This window comes from Melopsittacus undulatus, chromosome 7, assembly GCF_012275295.1.
Source record: "Melopsittacus undulatus isolate bMelUnd1 chromosome 7, bMelUnd1.mat.Z, whole genome shotgun sequence".
In the NCBI taxonomy this organism is placed as follows: domain Eukaryota; kingdom Metazoa; phylum Chordata; class Aves; order Psittaciformes; family Psittaculidae; genus Melopsittacus; species Melopsittacus undulatus.
The window spans coordinates 8,338,875-8,355,628 of record NC_047533.1 but is presented as its reverse complement, the minus strand read 5'-3'; the positions used below and the strand labels follow the sequence as shown (position 1 = coordinate 8,355,628).

The 16,754-nt window shown below is 45.1% G+C and overlaps 1 long non-coding RNA gene across 1 annotated transcript in view; it reads right to left on the bottom strand.

Annotated features, from left to right (window-relative positions):
- Positions 1-12,583: 12,583 nt before the first annotated feature.
- Positions 12,584-16,754, bottom strand: part of LOC117436541 (uncharacterized) — a 61,546-nt gene continuing 57,375 nt past the window's right edge. The window contains exon 3 of the long non-coding RNA XR_004549877.1: positions 12,584-12,693. This is a non-coding gene — a long non-coding RNA (uncharacterized lncRNA). The remainder of the gene's footprint in view (positions 12,694-16,754) is intronic.

Below are 16,754 nucleotides of genomic sequence, written 5' to 3'. Positions count from 1 at the left end.
CCAGACAGCAACTATGCCCCACACAGGCACTCTGTCAGTCCACCCTGGTAGGATGGGGGAGAGAATGAGAAGAGTAAAACTCGGAAAACTTGTGGGTTGAGATAAAGACAGTTTAATAGGTAAAGCAAAGATGTACAACCAACAAAGCAAAACAAGGCTTTGACTTACCACTTCCCATGGTCAAGCAAATGTTCAGCCACTTCCAGGACAGCAGGGCTCCACCATGTGTAATGGTGACTTGGGAAGGCAAACACCATCACTCCAAACATCCTCCCTTTCCTTCTTTCTCCCCCAGCTTTGTATGCTGAACATGATATCATACGGCATGGGACATCCCTGGAGTCAGTTGGGGTCAGCTGTCCCGGCTGTGTCCCCTTCCAGCTCCTTGTGCACCCCCATTGTACTTGCTGGTGGACTGGGGTGAGGAGCAGAAAAGGCCTTGGCTCTAAGAACTGCTCAGCAGTAATGAAACCATCCCTGTGTTATCAGCACTATTTCCAGCACAAATACAACACAAAGCCTGTACTAGCTTCTATGAAGAACTCTTACAGCCAAAACCAGCACAATAAGTTTGGAAAATGGTTTTTGAAAGGTGGGAAGAGGTTAGATGTCCTGCCTAGCTCCTGCAAGAGATCTGGCATAAAGCTTCAATATCCTCAAACCCACATCTTAATGAATCAGGTATGTAAAACTGTAAAAAAAATGGGTTGCAAAGACCTTTGAGGGGTCAATGAATCCTCCCCCAGCCCCTCCATTGCCATTCTGCTTTGTGTGGCTCTGGGTCAGGGAGATGATGATTGTCCACTCCTGCAGTCTTTCAGTGTGCCAGGTATGCCCTGAAAGCTGTGGCTGGGCATCAACCTACCTGTGGACAAAGTATTTCTCTTCTTTAGCTGAGTTAAAGCAGCACACAAGGAAGATGCAGCTTCTGAGGTGGAGCTGGTGTTTTGGCACAACAATGCTGATACTTCAAAGGGTCTTGTGTCCTTTTGGGTGAAATCCACTTCAGCCCATGCCTTCCTTTACCTTCATGTTAACAGAGAAGGGAGCGTGCTGTGGGATAAGTTCATCCTGCTTTCAGAAGTGAAACTGGTTTGGCAGTGGGTAAGTGGAGGGGGGTGGTTTCTTGGTTCATTTTCTGTCTCTTTCCAGTGGCTGGGGCTTTCTGAGGCACTTCCCCAGTTAGGATATCACGTGTGAGAAGACGATCTGACTGTCACACCCTTTGCTGTTGCTGCTGTTGGGACTGAGATCATCAGAGAGTCAATAGGTCTGGACAGATGGTAGCATCAGACTTGGTGTCCCCTGCTTGGGCTCTTTGTAGCGACTCTACCACTGCTAGACTTGAGTCATGTTCTTTGCTTTAGGGTAATGATACTCACTGGAGTCATCCTGGCTGTGAGGTTAGACTCATCTGGTATAAAAGAAAGGCGAGTTCAGAACAGGCCACCCTCAGACTCTAAACAAGAATGCTGTCGCTCAGTTTATGAATTCAAGATGTCAGGTTTTGCATCCCGAGATCTATTTTCTGCTATGGTTTCTATTCAAGAAGGGCTCTGCCTGTGTAATGAGTAGCAGCTGATGAGGTCTTACAGCTCAGCATTACGCAACCAAAATCAATAGCTTGTATGCCGGAGCCCCTGGCATAGCACAGTGAGGAGTGCAACCTGGGGCCAGTCCCATTTCTGAGGCCTCAACATTGTCCCTCTGCCTGCCTGCATCTTTCATATGTGTGGATAGGGATGTTTATTTCTGCCTTTTCTCCTAAATAAAGAAAACCTGGCTTTCCTGATTTCTTTCCAAAACCCATAAATCTATCAGTCAGGATGCCACTGTACCCTTCAGGAAAGAGCTGTGCCTTAGCAGTGACTGTGCCTCATCCTCCAGGCAAGGTGAATACTGTGGGTGCAGGTAATACATTCTATAGTAATTTTATTTTGGCCTAATAAAAGATCTCACATCTCCCCACATCTAGTTCGCATCCTGAGGGCACTGTGGGTACCACAGCACCTAACTACCCTGGCTGGTATCAAAAAGACCAGACCCCACAGCAAACCTCCTTGTAGCCAACAAAATGTAGTCTCTCTTAATCCCTTTGATATCCCTAATTCCCACAAGAAAAGAGTGCCAGGGAGCTGATGAATTGCTCTAGGTAAACAATGGCATTGCAGGTTCCAAGAATGATAAATAAATTGCTTCAGGTCAAACCAAAACAAATTATTTGCATTTTCTTGGTAAACTGGAAAAAAAAAAGGAAAAAAAGAAGATTCCTGTAGGGTCAACCCCAAATAGTTTCTTAATCCAACCCCAACATATTTAATTTTATTTATTAACCTTTTCACTTAACTTTGTTTTCTTTCAGCTTCCATCGGTTTGTAAAACAAAAAGGCTGTTTGGAGACACGAATGTGAAAATGTTGAAATGAAACATTTTGGTATTTCAGAAAAAACCCAACCCGTTTTGTTTAGAAGATGTTGAAACAATGTGTTTCGAAATTTTTTCACAATTCCCCTCCCACTCTTTTCTCTTTCTTTCCTTTTTTTTTTCCCAGTCCCCCTCTGGCTGAAACTCTTAGCTCAGCTCACCCTGAATTTGCAAGGAATTTAATCTTCCAAAATCTTTGATTTCTGGAGTACTTGTTAGTCACAACCCTCCCCAACAAATAGAAATAAAAGCTCTGTAATACATGTAAGAACCAGTTGTGGATGCTGCCAAGATATGGATGAGGGAGGGAAGAGCAACAGGGTACCTCTGAGATGGACTCTGTCAGCCTAGGATATGGGCAGTAAATAGCTCTGCGTTAAAACCTCTGTTGCAACCATTATATCAAGATGTTTTTTTCTCTGTTTTGAGAGATGAGTTACAAATTGGTGTTGCCTCTTGTCCCCTTGCTCAGCAGTCCAAGCCCCCAGCAAGGCTGGTGTGGAAGGCGACAAGCTCAAAGCAAGGAGTGATGCAGTTGGGATTGTCGCTTGATATCACTGAGAAACCCTAGAGGAGTAGCAACTCCAGCAGGTTTGTTGGTGCGATGCTTTTACTCTCTGAGATTAGCTGGCTGTGTGCAGAAGATGGGATCATTCCAGCAGAGCCAGCTGCTGGTTGGCAGAAGGTGCCATGTGGTTTGCAACCCCACACATGTACTTCATCAACACCAGCCATGGCCCCAGACACAGGTGGGAGGTTTTGTGGTTCAATATTGATTACAAGAAGCATGCTGCTGATGGCAGCTGTGGGACAAGTGAGATGATAATCATGTGTAACCTATTTCCACAAGCCTCGTGGCCCTCAGACCCTGCAGTTCAATCTGCTTGGAGCTGATCCTGGACATATGGCCTTGCTGTGTGTCCCAATGCATCTTTTGGGTAAAAGGCCCTGGGGTTTCACCAGTTTGGGAAGTGCGGTCCAGGATGCTCATGAGCATCACAGCAAGCTTCGCTATGTGTTATGCCCTGGGGGGTGCAGCCCTAGGTTATATGTCTCCAAACAAGGCAGCCTCTCCTGGCAACACCCAAAATAGAGAGAAAAGAAGAAAGAGAAGGAGAGAGAGCATGACGCTCGGAAAGATCACTGTCTTATGCCACATGGGCTAGGAGAGATGAAAGCCAGCTTTGAAGGTTACTGCTTTCACTCATACCCAGCTGCTGGCAAGGCTTCTCTCTCTTCTGTTCTTTGCTGGTATTCCCTCTGCTCTGTTCTTGCCCACAAGAAGAATGACATGAAATATCAGAGCAATAATAATAAAAAAACCTCCAGATTTTATTTTCTTTGAATAAAGCAATGAAGTAGCCAACAAATTGGTTCTTTGAAACTGATGGGGTGGAAGGAGTCAACTGGAAATAATTTTTGCTATATAGCCTTAAGACCTTTTCCCTGGCAAACAGCTCATATATTTTCTTTTGCATTTATAAACACCAAGTTGCCTTTTTATTTCAGTAAGCTCGGGCAAGTAAGAACAGATTAGTCTGTGGGGCAAAGGGTGATGGCAGTGGTTTGGGGGTATAAGTGTAGTTAGTTATGGGTTTTTTTACCCTGCTCAGTGAATGCAGGGGATGTGTGAGTGGGAGGGATGGAGTTGCGTTTTGTGTTATGGTGTTGCATGCCTCTCACATGGAAAATGAGACGTCCATCATCCTTGCTGGTGTGCAGGGACAGCCCAATCATCTGCAGCATCATTGAAGCTGTGTTCTTGTTGCTGCCAGATTTTTACTTTTTGTCTCAAGATTCACAAGCATCTTTTCCCACAATAACAGCAAAGTTTGCATGCAAACTGGTGCACCTACTGTAGGGGTATCTGACTGTAAGGGTTCTCTCTGGGGTATTTGACTGTAAATGTTCTGTACAGAGTATTTGACTGTAAGGGTTCTCTATGGGGTATTTGACTGCAAGGGTTCTGTACAGGGTATGTAATAGCTATAGCCACACATGACATGCAATGGTATTTCATCCCTGAGAGAGGAATTACAGCTCCAAAGGGCCATTTAAGGGGCAGCAAGTGAGAAGATGCATGGCTAAGCCACAGCATGGGTGCTCATGGTCAATGCATCCCATTGCATTGCATGAATCATGCTTCAGTGCATCCTGCCTTCACCAGTGGTTTGGATCCGTGCTAGAGCACTGCCATCCCACCTTCTGCCAAAGTGACTCAAACAGGATAATGCAGGAAGTCTGTGGCAAGGGAGTGAGCCCAGAACCTCCCTCCTTACCTTCTCTTCCTTTCCTAACCATGGTACTATTCCCTTTTCTTTAATCTGTTGATTCACACACAGCACAGTGCATTCAAGGGGTGTAGGATGTGACTTAAGGAGGATACAAGGAAGAAACTCAGTTTCGGTAGCATTTTACACCCACTTCTCACCACTTGGAATAACTGCATGCAGGGCAGAGCAGTGGAGAAATAGGCTCCATTACCATGGGACTATTATGTTACATATCCCATAAAACAAGCCCTTCATTTTGCTCATTAAATTCAGGCATGGTTGTTTGTTGGAGTTCAGCTGTACAGTATTTCTTCTATTTGTGGGTTTAGCTATAAAACCGAAAGAAAACTTTCCTTACAGTTAATTTTCCTTTTAATTGCTTGTAGTGGAGTCCTTCTGACTCCAGACCATTTCTATAATTTACTTCACTACATTCTTCCCCCCTGTACCTCTTTTATAGGGCAGGAGCACTATTTGCCTCCCCTGCATCCAGTATCCTTGTTGAGATGAAATGTAGAAATGTAACCACAAATTAAGGCTGTCGGCTCTTGTATTTATGTGTTTGTTATTCCTGTTGCCAAGTTGAAAATGACCTTTTCTTTCTTTTTCTTTCTGTTTTTCTCTTTCTTTTTTCTCTTTTACTTGTTTCTTTCTTTTTCATTTTCACTTTCTCTTTCTTCTTGTTTTTCTTTTCCTTTTCCTTTATCTTTTTTCTTTTCTTTTTCTTTTTCTCTTTTTTTTCTTTTTCTTTTTTTTTAAATTTTTCTCCAGAAATAAAATAAAATCTAAAAAAATTAAATCAAGCCAACTTTACGAAGTCTGATGGAGAGGTTGTGTTCTGGTTGCAGTGAGAGAACGAGGATTTCAAAAACAGTGGGGTGAGACTCCTACCTTGGCCACTAAGTTGCTATGAGGTTCATCACTGCAGAGCAAAGCGATGCATGTCACACTGACCTTCCTAGGCTCCCCATCCCAGCAGAGCTGCTTCTCTGTCCTGCTCCAGCCCATAAAGGCTGGTTGTCAAACCATCTGGGCAGTGTTTCACAGTTCTTTGTAGTTCAGGAACACCAAGCTCATTTTCAGGGTTAGTTGGAGATGTCTGCTCTTTGGGACAGGTGAAGGATGTCATAGGAAGACAGTATTTGGGATGTTTTTATCCTGCATCCCCATGGGAAAAGGAAAGCAGCACCCCAGCTAGCCATGTCTCTGTCCCTCATCAACCTCCTTCCCCCTTTTCAGGCTGTTGGTGGCCCAAGTAATTTTTCCTGTGCCCCATGTGCCAGAGACTAATCTCAGCTGAGAGCTCTGCTCACTGCAGCTATGCACAGTATGAAGAAAAATAGAATTCCACTCTCCACCCAGTGCCTCTGTGTTTCTAAATGTGATCTCAAGGCATGACTTCAAGACTGGGTTAAGCCAGCCTGCAGGACCTGAACTCTGATCAGTCCAAACTGCACTAACTCACATTGCCCTTGGTTAGGATGAAGTTCAGTTACTGCTATCAGCAAGGTGGCAGAGGATTCCCCAGGTCTGATGAACTCCATCCATTGCTTCAATCAACCATGAACAAGCATGACTAGCAGCAACTTGTGTGAAATGAGTTGATGAGCCCAAATGAGCTCCTACCTCTATATTGATCTGCCCCTATAATTACTAGAAAAGTATAGGTTTGATGCAGTAGCATAGCAGGTGGGCCAATAATGAAACTCCATGAAGACCAGCTCAGAGCATGCTGGGGGTAATCAGCATCTACTCATGGTATGACAGCATATAGCAAAGCCAGTCAGGATCTCTGTGGGCTTACATCCTGAATGAACTGTGGATCCTGCCCCTCTACTCTGCTCTCATGAGACCTTACTTGGAATATTGTGTGCAGTTCTGGTGTCCTCAACATAAAAAGGACATGGAACTGCTGGAACAAGTCCAGAAGAGGCCACGAGGATGATCAGGGGACTGGAGCCCCTTCTGTATGAAGACAGGCTGAGAAAGTTAGGACTATTCCGCCTGGAGAAGAGAAGGCTGCGTGGAGACCTCATAGCAGCCTTCCGGTATCTGAAGGGGCCCATAAGGATGCTGGGGAGGGACTATTTATTACGAACTGTAGTGACAGGACAAGGGGTATTGGGTTGAAACTTAAACAGGGGAAGTTTAGATTGGATCTAAGGAAGAAATTCTTTACTGTAAGGGTGGTGAGGCACTGAGATGGGTTGCCCAGGGAAGCTGTGAATGCTCCATCCCTGGCGGCGTTCAAGGCCAGGTTGGACAGAGACTTGGGTGATATGGTTTAGTGTGAGGTGTCCCTGCCCATGGCAGGGGGATTGGAACTGGATGATCTTAAGGTCCTTTCCAATGCTAACTATTCTGATTCTATGATTCTATAACATATTTCCAAGAGAACACAGTGAGCTTCCATAGGTATTTGACTGCAGGCACGTTATATCTGAGCACTTCACATGCCTTTGCCCCAACCAGAAGCAGCCTAGCCCTAGGTGGATGGTCCTAGTGAAAAAGATGCAGTGGCCATGCTGCATGGGTTGGAGGTCAGGGTCTCTGGTTGCCCTACAGTGGGCTGTGCAGGCACATTAGACAAAACCCATCTTGCACCCAGCCAGGGAGGGGATGTGACTCCTCCAGGTCTCCAACGGTTCCCATTTCTCGCCTGTGTGTCTGGTCTCAGCTGTGGATCTCCAGCCTCTTTGCTTGTGCTTTTGCCATATGTCTCTGAGCTTGTGACAGCTTGGTTCATGCTCCAGGGTAATGCTTATTTACTGTCAGTAGGTTCACTAGTTGCTGGGATAGGCAAGTTATTTACAAAGTTCCTATTTCCTAATAGTCTTATAATGCAGCCCACTGTTGACAGTTTGTTTGAAAAGTCGCTTTTCATATATAAACATGTTCCAGTCAGTTATTATTTGGTTTTCTAACTCCTGTTATCAATAGAATTTATTATTAACACCCCTCCCCACTTCATTAGAAAATGTTGTTCTGGAATATTTGTGTGTTGGCAAATGATAAATATTGAGATTTCTGCTTTTTAGATTTGTGAAAGGGCAATTCATTTATTCAAGAGCTCAACTTTTGACCTAATCTTTGGAGTAGTCACTTCTGTTGGTTGAATTATTCATCGTGAATAAATTATCCCATGGATTTATCCCCCTCCTGTCTTTTTTTCCCCTCTGTTTGTGAAGCATATGCTGAATGATCCTGATTTCTGAGAACAGAACCGTGACTAGCAAGAATTTGCTGAATAGTTGCATATACCCAATGCTTTCCACAGCAGCCACGTCTGGTCACCTCCTTCTCTGGCTGCTTTCCTGGAGACAGCCACATGGCTCTGTAGACATGTAGTGGAGGGTGAAGACTACATCCAAACCCCTCTTCTTGGGGGGGACAAGACCACTCTACCTGTACATATCCAGTTGAAGGGGCTGGGATTGCAGCCTTCAGCTGATGGGGCAGACCCGTGCAGCTGTTCTGCCTCTGCATTTGGTCCAATTTGTATAATTTAAGTCCTAGGGATGGGAGAAAAAGAAAGGGAAAGGGCACAAACCCCAAATATAAGTCCATTCAGCAGACGGCCACACTATCAAGTGAGGTCCTAAGGAAAGTTTTTTGTCACTCCCAGTGAAACTCCAGGACTTTCATCTCTAAACGCTTGCAGAGCTGCAGATGAAAGGCTGGTGACTGGAAGCACTTAAAGCTCAGCTTTTGATTTCTGTGTTGCCTGCACTCTTGGCTGAGGAGCGCTGCTGCAGCCCCGAGTCCCTCTTCCAAAAGACAAGAAGTGTTTTCTTTCCCTCTTCCCATTTAATATCATCCCAGTTGACCCAAGGAATGGACATTCCTATTTTCTGAGAGTCAGATATTATGATAGCTTTGGATATCAATGCCCTCACAGTTGTCTTCCAAAATAACTTCTCTGTTTCTTTTTAGGTAATAGGGTTTCCTGGACAGTTCAGCTTTGATTCTTGCTAGGTTTTGGGGAAGGCTGTTTCCAAGGGGTGGGGAGAGGGTTCAGAGGAAAACTCTGGCTGTTACAAGACAGCTTTTAAATGAAACATGGAGTATTGCTGATCCCTGAGGGAGACAAACGACCTGGGAGATGCAGAGCTGTCATTTACACTTGGAAATGTGAGGGCTGGGGATCATAAAAGTGAAGTAGAATGGACTTGAAAGGAAAATCGTGTGTGGGAATAGAAGGTTCACTGCTGGGAATTTTCTGGCAAGTGGGTGCTGCTCCCTATCTTAGAGGGAGGGAGGAGCTGATTTTCCACTGTTGTGTGTGGTATCTTCTACTGCTATACAGAAGTTGAATGTAAAACACTGCCTCATCAGAAATCTCTGCTCAGGAGTTGGTATTGATTTGCACCCACTTAGCACTCAATTTGTGCCCGTATAAAAGCCTACATAAGGCAGTGGCAAATCAGGATAATTTTGTGGTAGTCCTGAGTCAAGTAATGGTGTAATTAAGAGTAATGACCATGGAGGACTTTTTGTACGTGCACTTACTGTTCCTCCTCAGTGGAAAGGTAATTGTGAGGAGGGATTGCTCAGTGTGTGCTGACACAGTGCATCTCCCCAGCACAGTGGTGCTCTCCCACCTCCAATGGCTGATCAGATTCATCATCCCATGCTCTGCTGTGAATTAAATCCCTCTATAAAACAGCATCTTGGACCCTTTGCCCATAAAAACTCCAAAGCAACTCGATGCAAAAAGCTGGTTTAAATTAGAAGGAAAAGTGTATTTTTAAAACATCTCAGCTAATGCATCCCAAAGCTTCCCATAAAGGGGACAAGTTACATTTTCACACCTGCTGTGTTACTGAGGGGGAACTCCCAGGGGTTGTTCTCATTGGCTGATGTTAATGCATAGGTTTTACCTGTCTTAACTAGGAGTTTTGCACTCGTTGCTAATACATTATACGCATTTTAAAACCCTGCTTAGTCAGGCCCTATGTCCCAAGCAGTGAAGGGGAGTAAAACTGATTATTGGTTAGCTAGAAAATGAGAGAACTAGATGTTGTAGTGCTGTGACACAAATTTCTGGATATATTTTGCAACTAATTGAAGAAAAAGAGAGTAACTCTGATCTTGCCTTAGTTATGCCATTCTAGGACCATGCTGGGAACATATCTGCTAGCTTCTACAGGGCTCCAACCTTTTCCTTCTGATGGACCACAGTCATAGATTGTCTCTGCCCTCCTGAGCCTCACCAGCTTTTCTCTTTATTGTCGCACTGGGGCTTCTCACAAGCTTCCCAGAAGCCCCTGCAAAGGCATGGGATATTGACTAATATCCAGAAGGGACAGAGCATGAAATACCATAGAGCCAGCATGAAAACACTGCTCCAGCTGTGAGCACCTGGGATAGGGTGCATGGAAAGGGTTGTGTTCATCCCATGTCTCCTGTCTCACCCTGAATCCAAATTCTGGCCCATGTTCATTTCACAGAATGGTTTGGGTTGGAAGGAACCTTAAGATCATTCAGTTCCAATCCCCCTGCCGTGGGCAGGGACACCTCACACTAAACCATCTCACTCAAGGCTCTGTCCAACCTGGCCTTGAACACCGCCAGGGATGGAGCATTCACAATCTCCCTGGGCAACCCATTCCAGTGCCTCAGCACCCTCACAGCAAAGAATTTATTCCTTATATCTAACCTGAGCTTCTCCTGGTTCAGTTTGAGCCCATTATCTCTTTTCCTATCATTACAGTCACCAATGAAGCATCCCTCTCCAGCATCCTGTAGGTTCCCTTCAGCTCCTCTCTTTGCTGCAGGATCCTCAGCACAGGCTTGAGCAGCCCAGTTCTCCCTCTATTTCATGAGGCCAGCAGTGCTGTGCCTACCTCGTGGGCTATGAGGACACCCCAAAAGCACTGAGATCATGACGGCACCATGCAACTCTTTTGCACCCTCTGTGCACTGAAGGCCTGGGATGATTTTGCAGAATCAAAACACCATTCTAGGAATTAATTGCATCACGTGCTATGGAGCTGTGCTTAAATTCCCTTTACAGATTTATAAGCCTGACAAATATAATTTTTTTTCACAGCTTGCTGGCCATCTGCTGATCCTCTATAAATATAGCTGATGTAGTGCTTTGTCTTGAAAAGGAAGAAGACACACATTTACACACACAACCCATGAGGGTGTGATGCCAATGAAAGGTATTACAAAATATCATAGTTGGACAGGACCCATGAATCATGTAGAGGAGTAATGTGGCTAGATATGTGTGTGTGTTTAATTTACTCTGCCAGGGGCTGAACATACTTCCAAGACAGCCCATGTTACCCATCAAGGGTTGTACTGGTGACAGTGCTTAGGCGTCTCTCCTGGTGGGATTGAGCACCTCTGAGAGTGGTTTCACCCAACGTAGTTTTTACATTTCCAGTGGGACAGAGGAACTACAGAGCTGGAGGTTTACATCAAAAAATACCAGGAGAAAAGACAAAAAGAGAGGAAGGAAAGGTGAAAAGAGAGGAAGGACGGCAGGTGGAAAGAAGGAAAGAAAGGACGAAAGGAAAGAAAGGATGGAAGAAAGGATGAAAAGAAGAAAAAATGGAAGAAGTATGGAAGAAAGTGAAGGAAGGAAGGAAGGAAGGAGCCCTGTAGGTATTACCTGCATTTTCCTAGAGGTTGCTACATGTTTTATCAATCTGCAGAGATGAGTATTCAGACATGCTAGGTTTTAAACCAACCCATCAGGTGGAAGCAGGATGCGAGCCTTTAGCAGGGATGCATATTTCTTTTACATGGCTCACAACTAGGAGCTGCAATTATTGGCTATAAACATTTCTTCTTCTGTTTCTGGTCACCAGAGCTTGGAATGCATTTGCACTTGAGGGTTTTTCTGCAATAAAGGGAGTCCCTGGCATTTTATTTTCCCTCCCTGCCATGTGAATCAACTTGTTGGTTTCTGGGGAGTCCCTGCAGGGAGACACAAGCAACTGAGAGGCACAGCATCTCCCCAGGAGCATGAAGACATGGCCCTTGGCTGGTTTTGCAGCCAGAGGATGGAAAGGACAGGACAGGTTTATCTCCAGGGAGCTGGGGCTGTGAATGCAGACGGATGGCACCAGGCTGGAGCTTTTGGAGGCAGCTCCTCTCCTCAGGACTTGCCTGAGCCAAGTGGGCTGAGTGACAGGTTTCTCCTCTGAGGCCAGTAGGGACAAACGTCTTCAATTGCTGCCCAACAGCAGCTCCCTGGCTGCTCCTCCAGCCTGGGACCGGGAGCCTCTGCAGCTCTTTCATGTCTCTGTGTGAAGGTCAATGTCGGTGTCCCCAGCCAGGGAGGGTCCCTCGCCCCTGACCTGCCCTCTCCTCTCGCCTGCCCTCTCTCTGTAAGCTCCTAAAGTTGTATGAATGTCCAGGCAGATGTTCATGGCTCCTGCAATGCTCCACAGCATCCCAAAACCCTGCAGGCAGGGCCCTGTATGCCCGGGGATGGGGGAAACGTGGCCCATTGTGCACTGACAAGGACTGGAAGACAGTAAACAAATAAATCAAATATAATTGAAATGACACCATGGGAAATAACTCCCTGGGGCTTGCAAGTAGACAACTCCTTCCCAAGGAAAGTTACTGGGGATGCTGCCTTGGAGATGTCAGTGTAATGAAAACAAAAACAAAACCTACCCCAAACCAGAGCGTGTTTTACTTTAACTAACGGGTCCCTTTTAAGTGTAGGAAATTGACATTGTGTTTGAATGGGGGCACCATAGGGGCCCAAACTTGCCATACATGTATTTCCAAACCTACCACCTTCTGTAGAAACATCAAGGGAATACATTTGAATGGAAATAAATTCAGCTAACGCCTATTGATGCAAATGGGTAATTTCAAGTGCATTAAAGAATTCGGGCAGAGACGCTTCAGCAAACAATCCAGATCATGTTTTAATTAAGGTATTTTCTTTCTTCTTCTTTCTTTTTCCTTTCTTCCTTTTTTCCTCCCTTCCATTGGCGAGCACAATAGCAAAGAATCCTCTTGGTCTCTGGGAAGACAAAATTACACCTAAAAACCAAGGCCGTCTAAAAACATGCGCTTTGATAAACATATATAGACATGAATTTAATTGTGCCCGTGCGCTTTCACTCTGCAAAGGTGACAGCTGAGCCAATCAGCTAACTAATTAACATACACTGCAAACGAGATTCCTCTTTTCTCAGGACCAGGACAGATGGCCTATGCCACTCAGCCAGCTTCCTGCGCCTAATCCCCTGCTCCTATTTGCTCCAGTGGCTGCAGATATTTGCATTCACTCAACAATAACCCATTGAAACAAATCACTCCCTTCTTTCTTGCCACCTCCAAGGAAGCACTACAGGCCACTGCCAATGTGGAAATGCTGCCACAAAGAAGCCAATTATTATTTACAGAAAAATATCAGAAAAAGGTGAAAAAACAGAACTGCTGCTAAAAATAAAATAAAGTCCTTTAAAAAATGGGAGAAAAATAAAACTGCATCTTTGAAATTGGTTTAGTCCATAAGGGCTGCATTCAGAGTGCCCGGAGCAGGTTTTCATATTTCTTTGCCTGCTTCTGTTGCTATTGAATCCGATAGTGTGCTTTGCTTGTTAACAAGTTTTATGCTTTATTTTGGACAATCGTTTAATGCTTTGGCCAACAATACAGATTCAGATTTGTTTTCTAACAGTCCCTTTTTCAATGGCCCCCACACTGCCAAGAACTGGTTGCAAAGCAGGATTTATTTGCAATAATATCTTTTATCTAAGCACATCCCTGGATGCTCCATGGAGAAATCCAGGGTGCGACCGGGCAGCCTGAGGCTGCTTTTTGTAAGTTGGATGATGCCAGTGCTGCAACATCCCCAACTGCTTCCCAACAACTGGTGCTGTTCCCACCATCCAGGGTGGGCTCTCAGGAGTGGTTTGCAAAGGATGTACACCCCTGACAGCAGGGTGGTGAAGATGCCCTCACTCATGCTGGTATTTTGGGTACTCCACTCTGATCCATCTCACATCCCAGCTTTGAAGAGGCCTTCTGGCTTCTCAGAAATCAGGCTGCAATGGTTTTTGTCTTTGGATTCCGTGGAAAGAGAGGTTTTAAAAGCACTGTTGAGGGTACTGTGATGCTCTGTGGTATGTTTGCCAAGTTGTAGAGGCTTGCAGTGACTGTGAGCAGAGTCCTTATCCAAGCACTGGAAGGAGGCCGCTCCCAAAACCCTTTGTCAATGCAGAGCAAAAAGGGGACAGTGATGGGGGGGGGGGGGGGGGGGGGGGGAAGTAAAATCAGCTGGGGATTTGGGGGATCAAAGGGAAAACCTTTGGGAAAAAACCTCCAAACTTCATTGATACAGTCAGAAAAGATGAATCCAGAAATGCTTTTCCAATCAATCATTACAGTTTAGGTCTAAACCAATGTTACATTAAGAAAATGAATGTAAGACCTATAAGTCCCAAAGACACACCTGTAACATGTCTTATTGTTGGCAAAAGGCATTACTAGCAGCTTGGATCAGATTGGTTTGAAAGAAAGAATTGAAAGAAAGAACTGAAAGAAAGGATTGGTTTGTGGGTTTTTTTGCCAATACAGAGACAATTTGAAATATCTGTCGTCTAAAATTCTTGTCTGTGTGCATCATTTTTGGTGTAACTTTAACCAGTTCCACCACATTTATGCTGCACTTTATTTCAGCTGACTGAGCTGATCCCAGCCGTTGATTCAAGTGTAGACAGATGTGATCATGTAACTGAGTCTTCTTTCCTGGGCTGGGGGAAATGGCTAGGTATGAAAATGTGGCTTCATGTCTGGCTACTGGTGCCTTGGGTCAGCCATTCTGGGGAAGGAGCTGGTTGTCCAGTGTCCATCTGCCCTGGTACATACCAGTATTAAAATGGTAGTAAACATACTCAAGGAGCATGCAGTGACAAACTAAATAGGGTCCTCTCCCTCTTGCTGTGCCAGCTCAGTGTAGACATTTACATGGGTTCCGGGAGATTACAAAATTCAATCCCTACTAAATCCACAGGAAAGCCATATTTCCAATGCTATTCCAGAGCAAGGACTGGAAGTGAAACTCTCCAGCAAATTATTCTAGATCTATCAAAAGGAATGAATGCGTGAAAGTTTCCTTCTAGTTTGTGAAAATCCATGCATATGTCTTGTGCTCAGACACTCAAGTACTTTGCTGGTGAAATGAGGGTTTGCACAAATGTGCACAACAGGTCCTTGTGGCCAGGTAGGTCAGAAGACCAGAGCAACCTTGTCCCTTTGAAGGTACACTGGGATTTCATTTGTAACACAAAGCAGAGTTCCCAAGGACCCAAAACTCCAGCTACTTTTACTTTATTTTTTTCCCCCCAAGATTTATACTTTGTCTGTTGCCAGATTCACATGAAGAGGCCAAAGTAGAATAGGAGAGAATCTTCTCCATATATCTCCAGTTCAACCAGAGTGATGACAAGCAGACAACTAACATCTGAGTGGGCTGTGATGAAACTTCCTGATTGGTTATGCAGTCTTTCTCCTTTAACAACAGCCACGCTACAGGGTCCTTATTTGACCTGCAACTCCACAACCTCAATCCTCCAAGGTTGGGCAGCCTAATTAAAACCAACAGAAAACAAGAATGCAATTTTGCACGCTTCATCTCAGCCTACAAGTGGGTTTGACCACTCCTAGTGCCTTCTTCACATCCATCCAGCATAGGAATAGTTACGGGAACATCGCTAAGAAGCCCACTTCAGAGGTGGTTACCCCACTTGTCATTCCCTCTTATCTCTCCACCAGATCCAGACCCTTCGCAGAGGCAGGAATCCATCCCTGCTTTTTTCCCCTGGAGCTGTCTCCTCCTCCAGACATCGAAATGAATATGCAAGATGGAAAGATTGCAGCCTGGCAAAAAGCTGAGCTCTCGTTTGCATCTTAAATGACCACTGATCTCTCTGTAAAAATAGCTTCTCAGAGGAGCACACAAACTCACTGGCTGGTTTGCATGCAGTTAAAAGATACCCAACAACAAACCTCCCTGTATTTTTGAGACAAAGTTATTTTTCGTAGCAGAGCCTTAAAAGTCCTTATAAATGTAAGATGCCAGTGGTTTCTCATGCAAACAAAAGATCCCAGGGCTTAGCTCTCTGCTGAGAGCGAGGAAGCGCCAGGGTAGGAATGAGGGAACATTCAAACGGGCTCCTCTCTGACAGCTTTATAGCCCACATACAATGGGCAGAGCCTCTATACTGATGAGTCTAATTTAGGCAGTCCTGGCACCCGCCCCCCATGGCTCTAGTGCACATTAGTGCTGTCTTCTCCAATTCTTCTCCTCAGCCCTACCGAACAAATCAGCGTATCAGTCCCCGGGCCCCACGCACCAGGGCCCCGCACACCTTTGTGAGACTCCTTCCAGAAAAAGCTGCTGCTTAGCAAAACAAAAGGAGTCTCATAATCTACTTATTGTGCCTCATTAGGATTGCGGGTGCTCTCTTCTAATGGGAAAGTTATAGGATCAAGCAGCCAGTGCACTTCAAGGTTACCATTCTGGGTAATAAAGACATTTTTTATCCCGTTCATGTCCAAGCATGACAAGACACAGCGGCTCGCTCCCAAGGAGCCGCTTGACATCTTCATTGTTCTACCTTCTTGGGGTGAGCATCACGAAACCAAGCGCGGCTTTTCCAGGGGGGTGAGGTGTTTGGATTTGGTTTTTGTTCTGCTCCCAGCTGCAGGAGCGCGCCCGCTTGGGCAGGATCCCTGCACATTTTCAAAGGAGAGCCCTGGGCAGATGTTATCAGGGGTAGTTTATATAAATCCGAGCCTAGGTTAATTCAGAAAATATGTCGTTTCTGCAGCAGCTGTGAACCACACAATGTTATCGTGCTCCTGATACGCGGGCACTTAGATAACATGACAGTCCCTAGGTGATAGGGTCATATCAACCTTTGATGCTGAAACACATGCAAATTCCCTTTAGAGTTGGAAATGCAGTGCTTCTGGGAGCTGTTTAAGGAAGACATTGTTCAGATAGTATTTCTCACTGAAGCTGCAGTTTCTTGTTTCCAAAGGAGAGGAGCCAGCTCTGTTGGATATTACAAA